At 44.4% G+C, this 10702-nt stretch overlaps 1 long non-coding RNA gene across 2 annotated transcripts in view; it reads right to left on the reverse strand.

The window, feature by feature from the left end:
• Positions 1 to 7668: 7668 nt before the first annotated feature.
• Positions 7669 to 10702, reverse strand: part of LOC132656942 (uncharacterized) — a 58031-nt gene continuing 54997 nt past the window's right edge. Inside the window, exons 3-4 of one of the 2 annotated variants that reach the window (XR_009594774.1) lie at positions 8813 to 9526; positions 7669 to 8043 (exon numbers count right to left, since the gene is read on the reverse strand). This is a non-coding gene — a long non-coding RNA (uncharacterized LOC132656942). Of the gene's footprint in view, positions 9527 to 10702 lie in introns of both variants that reach the window. The other variant, XR_009594775.1, reaches the window with a different exon arrangement.

A 10702-nucleotide genomic window follows, 5' to 3' on the forward strand; every position in this document is an offset into this window, starting at 1 on the left:
GCCCTGAGCCCCAGGCAGTCAGGACACCACTGGTCATTCACACTCATTAAAAACCATCAAAATGTAAATGTTATTTTCTTTTATCAACAACACTAATCTTTCCCTCATAGATCATTTTCTCTCTTCTCTCCTTTCCAAGTGAGTGCATCTGAAGGAGAGCTGGCTGGGGTCCGCCATGTAGTCTGTGGGAGGAGACCGACAGCTTATTTGTGCATGGAATAAGGCCAGCACTTGCTAACCTTGATGCCATTAACATTCCTCTCCAGCTCTTGAGCCAATTACCCATAGACTAGTTAACAGGTGAACATTTATTGCTAGGTATTATTTAACATTATTTAATTACTTTCACGAAGATAAACATCTCCCAATTACATTAAAGATACACGTGTAAGGTTACAAGACAGATAATTCTGAATGAGAGCCAGAATACATTAAACCTTCAGCATTCAGATATGAATAATTGGCTGTCCATTGTGGCTACTGAAATTATTTCCTGGCTAGTGTCTGTCTAGCATGCATGAGGCCTTAGGTTTGATCTAAACTAGCACTCGATAAGGTGTGGCTTATTATCCAGTACTTGAGAGGCAGAGAACAGAGGCTCCCTCAGGAGTTCAAGGTTATCGTTGGCTGCATAATAAGTTTCAGGCCAGCCTGGGCTACTTGAGACCCTGTCTTAAAAAATAGTAATAATAATAATAAGGTTTCTTATACTGGATTATACTTAGGCTTCATGAAGGATGGAGTTTTGTTTTATTATTCTGTTTCTAATAGCCAGTACATATGCCTGACACACAGTCAAGATTTAATAACTATTTGTTGAACAAATGAAAATAGTTTGAGGCGTAATAGAAGAAAATTAAAAATTACTAAACTAAAACCTGAAGGAATTATTGGGTATAATTTATATATAAATTTTGGATATAACTTTGGAATTATTAGATATTATTTATAATATAAAAATAAAGAGAGTTGGGGAACAGGGATGCTGAGGAGTCAGCCTCTCAGAAAGTGATTGCCACCTGAGGAGTCCTCTCCAGTCCTCTCCTGCCCTCTCCTGCCCTCCTTTCCCCTCCCCTCTCCTGCCCTCCCTCCCTGCACTTCAGTAGTTCAAAGGCTCACTAAGAAGATAAGCCTTTCTAAGAACTGACCTAGATCCTTAAATAGATATTTAAAATTTTCACGTGTTTTGGGAGTAGCTAAGGGGGTGGCCTGTGACTTGAAGTTTCAAGCTGCACATTTTAAAGGGAGAGTAAGAAGGTATTTTAAGGGGCTCCAGTGCGAGTAGAAGGGTTCAGGTTCAGGGGTCTCGAACGCAAATGCATCCAGAGGCCAAGCCAGCAGCATGACAGGGTGAAGCAGTTAGATACACCGCAGCAGAAGAGTGGAGTCTGGAGAAGCCAGTAACTGCATACACCGGCGCCTTCTGAAGACACTAAAGGGCCAGTGAGATTGGAGAGCGGGTAAAGGTGCTCGCTGTGGAAGCCTGATGACCCGAGTTTGATTCCTGGAACCCCTATAAATCGTGCATGCATACACTAAACCACCCCACCTTTGACTGCATCCAGTAGACCTATACTGTCTCAGACAGTGGATATGAGGAGAAGAGGATGAACCTTGTTATAAAGGGACGACATGTCATCTTGCTTCACATTTACTCTCCTGCTAGACACATCTCAGAGAACCAACCTTTTCAGAAGAGCTGTGCCCAGGCAGTTCGGTGACAGAGGGACCAAGCAGAGCTATTGCCTGGTGGGCAGCATGTGATGAAGAGGTGGTCTGGGGAAACCGAATAATTTCCAAGCAGTAGAGGGTAACTCAGAGTGGATGGTAGAACCCTGTACCCCTCCCCACTAAAATCTTGTAAGTTGAGTAGTGCTAGCACACACGTCTAATCTTAGCACTCAGGAGACAAAGGTAGATGGTTCTCTGAGTTCGAGGCCAGCCTGGTCTACAGAGTGAGTTCCAGAAAAAGACAGGGCTACACGGAGAAACCCTCTGTGTGTGTGCAGGAGGGGGCTTTTGTTGGGTATTTTGATACACAATGACATGCATGAAATGGTTTAAATGAGGCTAGCCCCTCTAGACTTGTATGTTTGCATACTTGGATCAAGTTGGTGAAGCAGTTTGGGAAAGATGAGGAGGTATGGCCTAGTTGAAAAAGATATCTAGCCGGGCTCACCTGTGATCCCAGCACTCATGGAGGCAGAGGCAGGGGGATCTCTGTGAGTTTGAGGTCAGCCTGGTCTACAAAGCGAGTCCAGGACAGCCACGACTACGCACAGAAACCCTGTCTCAAAAAACAGAAAAACAAAAAGAAAGGAAGAAAGGAAGGAAGGAAGGAAGGAAGGAAGGAAGGAAGGAAGGAAGGAAGGAAGGAAGGAAGGAAGCAGAGAAAGAGAGAAAGAGAAAGAAAGAAAGAAACAGAAATAAAGAGAGAACAAGAGAAAGAAAGAGAGAAGTGCCTGGGGTAAAAGTCACTGGGAGTAAGTTAGGATGTTTCCAAAGCCCACACCGTTTCTACTTATCTCCCTCCCTCCCTCCCCCACCACGCTCTCTTCTTACCTCATGCCTGTGGATCAGGATGTAAGCTCTCATTACTGTTTCAGCGCTATGCCTGCCTGCTGCCATGCACCCAATCATTATCGTCATGGACTCCAAACCCTCAGAAACTGTGAACCCCCCAATGTTCTTCCATAAGACGCCTTGGTCCTGGTGTCTCTTTAGGGCAATAAGGAAGTAACTAAGACAGCAGCTGGTACAAGGGGTGGGGTATTGTTGTGACAGGCCCGATCATGCTGTTTGGGGGAAGAATCGGAAAGACTTGGGGCTTCTTTGAACTAAGAAAATGGTTAAATGCTTTAAACAAGATTAAATGAACCATCCCTGTAGGAGCCTGGAAGACAGTCATGATGAGAGCAATGTGGACTGTGGAGGCCCAATTCAAGAGGTTCCAGAGGAGAATATGAGCAACTGGGCTAGAGGCTGTAGTTTTAATATCTTGGTAAAGAATATGGCTGGCCACTTTCTTCTCTCATCTTAAGAACTTTCCTGCTCTGGCTGTCCCGGAACTCACTCAGTAGACCAGGCTATCCTCAAACGCAGAGTTTTGTCTGCCTCTGCCTCCTGAGTGCTGCTGTGCCACCATGTCTCCTGACTTTAGTTTTTTTTTTTTTTTTGACACTGAAAGATACTGGGACTTTTGAAGCTGAACAACTACATCTTGCATTATGATATGGCCACGAGCCCGTGGGGCGCAGGGAGTGGAATGCGTTTGAACGAGAATGGCTCCCATAGGCTCGTATGTTTGAATGTTGGTCTCCAGTTGGTCAGTGCCTGTGGAAAGGGTTAGGGAGGTGTGTGTGTGTCACAGGTGGGGACAGGTTTTGAGGTTCAAAAGACTCCCCGTTCTCAGTGTGCTGTCTCTCTCTGCCTCTTCCTTGCAATGAGCTCTCAGCTTTCCTTACCACCACCACTTGCCACTGCCACCGTGGACACTCGTCCTCAGGAACTGTAAACGGAATTAAATGCTTCCTTTTGTAAGTCCCCTTGGTCGCAGGATTTTATCATAGCTGTAGAAAAGTCACTAAAAAGCGAGTAACTGATATAGAGGCTGTAGCTAAACGAACGTTTATTTATTTATTTTTCATTGTTTTGTTTTGTCTTGCAGACAGGGTTGGGTTCCTCTTTGTAGCCCTGGCTGTCCTGGAACTCGCTCTGTAGCCCAGGGCTGGCCTTGGCTCTGCCTCCTGAGTGCTGGGATTAAAGGCGTGTGCCAACATAATATTTTCTAAAATGAGAAACTTCTGAACTTCAAGACCAGCAAAATCCGGATGTTTCCAGATAGCTCAGGGCAATGATTGTCCCAAGTGACTCTCATCAGCAATCTCAAAGGCATGTAACTGCCTTCACGTGCTTGAAGCAATCATTAATTTGAGCTTCTCCTTTAGAAGCTCATTAATGAAGCTCATTTTTCTATCTTTTAGAGCAAAGGTTGAAAAGCAAGGTTGAAAAGGCCATGGATCCTACACCCTACACCCCAGAGACTGAAGTCAGTGAGGGTGACTTAGAGGCTAGCCTGGGCTACACAGAATGACCCTGTCTCAAAAGGTAATCAATCAGAGGCACTGAGGGGTTTTGATAGCAATCTGAAACAGCATGGATACAGAGTGTTGGGAACTGGGAAAGTTTTCCCCCATATTAGAACATTTTATTTTGAGACTGTGTCTCATAGCTTGTCTCAAACTTGTGATCCTCCTGCCTCAGCCTCCCAAGCATCTAGGATTACAGGAATATACCACCATGCCCAGATCTCCTTTTAAAAGAGATTTATTTTTGTTTCGTGTGTATGAATATTTGCCTGCAAGTATATATGTGTATCACATTTGTGCCTGGTGCCCATAGAGGCCAAAAGATGGGGTGAGAATCTCTGGAACTGGAGTTACAGGTTGTTCTTAGTCAACATGTGGATTCTGGGAGCTGAATCTGGATCCTCTGAGAAAGCAACCATTGCTATTAACCACTGAGCTGTCTCTCCAGCCACTCCATCTTGTTTTTTTTAATTAACTAGTTAGTTAATTAATTAGTTATTTTCGTTGTTACATGCATAGGTGTTTTGCTTGCATGTATGTCTGTGTGAGGGTGACAGATCTTGGAGTTACAGACAGTTGGGAACTGCCATGTGGGTGCTGGGAATTGAACCCAGGTCGTCTGGAAGAGCAGTCAGTGCTCTTAACCACTGAGCCATCCCTCCAGTCCCCCTTTCTTGTTTTTTAATCACAGAAGATGATTTGAGCTATTATTTTTCCAGGTGAAGACCAACCCAAGTGTTGGACATATCTTTTGGTTGGCTCTTCTAATATTAAAGATCAAGAGAACTGCTCAGAGAGGCTGCTCGGGCCATTCGTCCCATGAAGGAGACTAGCAAAGATGAACTAAGACATCGCATAAAAAGTGAATCAAGGCCATACTCTACACCCAAATATTTCTATTGTTTCAGCCTACTGAACTTTCACCCACTTAAGACCTTCTTTGAACAATCCGATCAAAAACAAGATCTTAAAATAAATTTTTTTTTCTAGATTGTTTGCTTACAGTTAAACCTTTAGACAGGAGGCCAACTCTCAGTAGTCAATTTCAAATAGGTGAACTTTGGTCTAAATAGATTAAAAAAAAAACACCCAAAAAAACTCTACAACCTTCAAACAGACATGTAAATGATGCCAGTATGCTGGCTTTATCAACTCCCCTGAAGTGTTTGCTCTCTCCCAGGGAACCTTACAGAAATTAGGAGGGCTTTCATGGTGAATCATCACCCAGTCCTGAAGCGAGAGTGCAATTGTTTGGTTCACGGTGACCCACAGATACAGGTTCATTGGGAGGCCTACACAGGGAAGGAGAGGCAAGGGAAAATCAGCTTGGTCATGTGAGGTGTACATTCCTGTTCCTGGCCTGACAGATGCTTTCTCTTGTCACTATGCTTGCCTATCTCCTGCCCTTTCAGTACAGGTCAAAGGTAAAGTTACACAGGAAAACACTTTCTTACAACTCTCAAATTTGCCAGGCACTGGTAGTACATGCTTTTAATCACAGCACCTAGAAGGCAGAGGCAGGCAGATCTCTAAGTTTAAAGCCAGTCTCGTCTATAGAGTGAGTCCCAGGATAGCCAGGACTACACAGAGAAACCCTGTCTTGAAACAGACAAACAAACAAAACCAACAAAAGAAGAAGAAAGAAAAAAAGAAAAAAGAAAAAGAAAAGAAAAGAAAAAAAATGTTCTCCTAGACCTCTAGGAGAAAATGAAGATTTTGGATATGGGACACGCAACCTGTTTTTCCAGTCTGTGTATTGCTATGTAAAATATTGATGTACTTAATATGTCTTATGTATGGTTATGCCAATAGTTTTCTTAAAACTGAAGTTCTTACTTATTTTTGTTGGTATATGTGTTATTTTATTTATTTATGTTTGTTTGTTGCTCTTTGCTTTTTGAGACAGGGTATCTTTGTAATAACAGCCCTGGCTGTCCTGGAACTTGCTTTGTAGGCCAGGCTGGCCTCGAACTCACAGAGCTCTGCCTGCCTCTGCTTTCTCAGTGCTAGAATTAAAGGTGTGCAAACCACCACAGCCCAGCTGAGGGTCTTATCAACAGGACTAAAATTGCTGGGTTAAGGTGGGTAGTGTTTTAAAAGTAAAAGCCATTTCCATGTTGTTTTCCAAAAAGGCTATATAGCACTTCCTATTTCAATAGAACACAGGAGAACATCACCCCACAGCCTTGTAAATGAAAACAAGGACATGATGGTATGATTGTATGGTTGAGAAGGGTTTTATTGTAGATATGAGGGACAGAGCAGCCAGAGGCATCTGGAAGGGTCCAAACTGAACCAGACCATAAGAGAAGAGAGTGGGAGAATGAGAGAAGAGAAGAGAAGAGAAGAGAAGAGAAGAGAAGAGAAGAGAAGAGAAGAGAAGAGAAGAGAAGAGAAGAGAAGACGAGTGGACGAAGAGAGGAGCTGAGGACCAAGAGGCCAAGAGTGGAGGACCAAGAGTGAGCCAACCAGGAGCCAAGAGGTCAAGATAGTGAGTGGCCAAAATGGCAGGTGTGTTTGGGAATGAGAAGCTGGGGGAAGTTTGGAAGCAAAGAACTTTATGGAAGTAAAGTTCTTCCCTTTATGGAAGAGGTTTAGGAGAGGGGTCCTGGTGAGAAGTGCTGGGAGGAGCCACCATGACCGACCGAGTCAGCCTTTCTTCGGTACCTGATGCCCCGTAGCAATAGGAATTACAGTGTATTCACTAGCTATTCTAATAAAACCCCACAAAACTAGAGATCAAAGGAAACTATTTAAATGTATGTAATAAAGATTACTTACTCTAAGCCAATTGGTGATGGCACATGCCTTAATCCCAGCACTTGGAGGCAAAGGCAAGCAGATCTTTGAGTTCAACGCCACCCTGGTCTACAGGGTGAGTGCCAGGACAGCCAGGGCCTCACAGAGAGACCCTGTCTCAAAATTGACAAAACAAAGCAGACAAATAAAAGAAAAATGAAGCCTTCCCTAGTCCAGATCTCAAACATTACTGCTTTCCTCCTTCCTACAGGGAACCGCTGTTCTCACTCTCAGCACCCAGAGCAATTTCACCTGGCTTTGTAGTCTGTGCTTCGGTAAAATCATAAAGCCTTTCCTATTGTTTTTGTGTCTACTTTATCCTCCTCAATATAACCTTTGTCCCTTTTTGCATTTCACACGGGGGTAGTTCCTTCACTTTTACTGAATTACTCCCCCCCCCCCATCCCAGTCATTCTCCACTCTGTGGATGATGGGCTCTTGAGGTCCTTTGGAATCAGAAGCCTGCCACCATGGCCTGCTTTGTGCCGCCCTGAATTTAGACAATTACAACATTTTCTGTTTACACGAATTATTGACTTTTAGCTGTTTGACAAACTACCCAGACTTGTATCAGCAAAAGTCAAGAGGTCTCTGTCCAGCTGAATACCGATATGGTAACATTATTTGGGCACAATAGTTTAAAGAGCTTAAACTATAGCTGTCTAGTGTGTCATTCGATGCATATTTACTTCTGCAACTCACTCAGTTCACTTACAGGTTGGGCACGAACAAAACAGACCAGATTCCCATCCTCATAGTTTTTTATTTCTTACATGCTCTGATAAGTATAAACACAAATGAAGTGATTTGGATTTCTTTTATTTAGGTTCGCTTTTGTTTGAATCCGTGAGGAGATCAAAGGAGGAAACTTTCCAGGGAGGGGAACGGATGGTTTTAGGAGGAACAGCCTTAGGAAGACTGGAAGATACAATACAGACGAGGAGACGGCTGACAGGACACTGGATGTAGGAAGGCCAACACATCTCTAGTGAGCGGGAGGAAGACAGGCCACAGCTGGATCAGTTAGGGGCTTGAAGTGCTTTCATCACAAGAACATCACTGAGCCAGACAAGAAGATGCACCACCACGTCTTCACTCACATGAAGAGAGTGGACAGCAAACAACCTTGAATCCACAGTGTCCTTAGGGCTTGCCCCTGTAGAAGAGGGCTCTGTGTTTTTTGTTTTGTTTTGAGACAGAGTTTCTCTGTGTAGCCCTGGCTGCCCTGGAACTTGCTCTGTAGACCCTGCTGGCCTCGAACTCGGAGATCTGCCTGCTTCTGCTGCGCACCACCACCGCCCTGCTGAGAGTTTTGCTTTTCGTTGCTGTTGGTTGGCTCCCTTCTTTCCTCCCTCTTTCTTTCCATCCCTCCCCTCCCTTCCTTTCTGTTTCTCTTTCTCTCAGACTTTCATTCTTTTTCTTTCTTTCCTTTCTCTTCTAGGTAGCCCAGGTTGGCCCGGAACTCCCTAGCCTCCCAACGTAACCTCCTAAGTGCTGAGATCACAGGTGTGCCCCACTTGCCCGGGTCTAACGGTCTCATGCTTCCCCCCATCCCTCAGTGTGGCCAGCTTGCTGCTGCCCCGCCCCTTCCTGCACATCAGATTTTCAGGCTTCGGCCTGCAGCACTCCGCATGCTCCCACCTAATCCCTGCTCTGGGTCAATGCTGCTTCCTCACAGATCATCCCTGCCCTGTCTTCTCCCCCAGTGCAGCAGGCTCTGCTGACGGGGAGCTCACAGATCAGTCTGAGGGTCCTTTCACAGCGCTTGTAATCGTGCTGTGTTAAAAGATCTTCTATTCACCTGGTTCAGTTGTCATCTGGGAGGCTTACTGCCTCTGTCTGCTAACCTAGGCCTAGTCCTGGAAGCGTCTAGCCTCCATGCAATCTAATCAAGGCTGAGAATGCTTTCAACCTCTGAGACTTACCGCTGAATAAGCTCATCCTTTCTCGCTCTTTCTGAGCTCGGGCTGCCTGGTTCAATTCAGCTGTTCCGGCTCAAACCCTTCTCCAAGCTGACCGATTCAAACTGGCTTCTCTCTTGGTTTCTGACTTTGTGCCCTGCCTAACCTCAAATCAGCTTTAACAATCTGTTCTAATCTTCTGGCTCCTTCTCATTCTCTGGCTCATCTGTCTTCACCCCTGTCTAACTTGTTGTCTCTTCAGCCTGTCTCTGTAAAACTCTCCCAGTAAAAACTGCCTCTGAATTCTGAGAACTGAACTGCCATGAACTCAGCTCCACCGCCCTGCCTCTCAGCTCACAGGCTCAACCAACCTGACTGAACAAGCATTGACTAGAACTCAGAGATCTGCCTGCCTCTGTCTCCTGAGTGCTGGGATTAGAGGCCTGTACCACTACGCCCGGACCCAAGCATTTTTTTTTTCTCTCTACCAGGCTGGCCTCAGACTCAGAGATCTGCTTGTCTCTGTCTCCTAGGATTAAAGACATGTCTGAATTCCAGCCAGATCACACAGACCCAGAAGGTCTTCAGTGGATGCGATCTCTAGCCAGAGCACCCATATTCCCAATTAAAATCCTCTACAGTGCTGTGACTTTCTGTTAACCGTCTTCTGGCAAATGGACAGGAATTGGCCTGTTTTGTTTCTGTCTCATTCTTGTTTCTTCTCCCAGTGACTGGAACCTAGAAGGTACACAATAAATATTTGTTGAATGATGAACTTGCCCCGAGCGGATCCACGTTGGCAGTTAGGGTCAATTACTCTACGTACCCATAAAACATGTTTGGATATCCTATGCCAAAATCTTCCCAGGGATCATTGAAGACTCTGTTTTATTTTTATGGTCCCAAGGATTGGACCCAGGGCTTCTTACATGCTAGACAAGCACTCCTCCACTGAAGTGCATTTCACCTCCACCCCCCTTTTAAAAATGTTTTTATTTTAAGATAGGATCCAACCAAGTTGTCCAATGCTCAGGCTGATCTTAAACTCACTTTAAGTTGTAGTTAGGTTTTATTGTTGTTTGTGTAAGACAAGGTCTCACCCTGCAGCCCAGGCTACTAGCCTTGGCTTGATCCCCAACAACACACACATACCTAAGTACATACTAAAGAAATAAATTTAATAACAATAAAAAAACAGTACCAAGTATTTAAAATAACAATTTTAAAATTCTCTTGTATTCTCCAATTATACTCTCTAGTCATGTGATTGCTTTAGACAATTTTGGTCAATTCTTTCACTTCATTTTGTTTTTTAATTTATTAACTTTTGTTTTTTGAGACAGAATCTCAGTGTGTTACTCTGGCTGTCCTCAAACTTAGAATCCCCCTGCCTTAGTCTCCTGAGTGCTGGGATCATAGACACACACTACCCAGTCAGCTCTCTAGCTTAAAAAGAAGTCCCTTTTCACCCTTGAAAATCGGGACGTTTTGCCCGTTGATAACCTTAGTAAAGACAATACAAGGTGGCACACACTTGTGATCCTAGGATAAGAAATATGGTGGCAGAAGAATCCTAAGTTCAAAAACAGCCTGGGGAAATATATATATATATATATATATATATGAGACAGGCCAGCCCCAAACAAAACAAAAGTAGGATTAGAGGTAGGTTTGTTGGTAGAGAGCTTGCCTGGAAGGCACAAAGATCTGCGTGCCTGACTCAGCACCCGCAGAACTGGATGTGATAGCACACACCTGCAATCCTAGCAACTTCCTGCTACACGGCCAGTTCCAGGCAGCTTGGTCTACATGTAAGTCCAGAGGAAGGAGAATGGGGGGATTGGGACCAACCTCAGATACACGGTAAGACACGGATCTCAATGCAAAACAAACAAACAAAAAAAATAACTGGCC

The sequence above is a fragment of the Meriones unguiculatus genome, chromosome 10 (genome assembly GCF_030254825.1).
Source record: "Meriones unguiculatus strain TT.TT164.6M chromosome 10, Bangor_MerUng_6.1, whole genome shotgun sequence".
Classification (NCBI taxonomy): Eukaryota; Metazoa; Chordata; class Mammalia; order Rodentia; family Muridae; genus Meriones; species Meriones unguiculatus.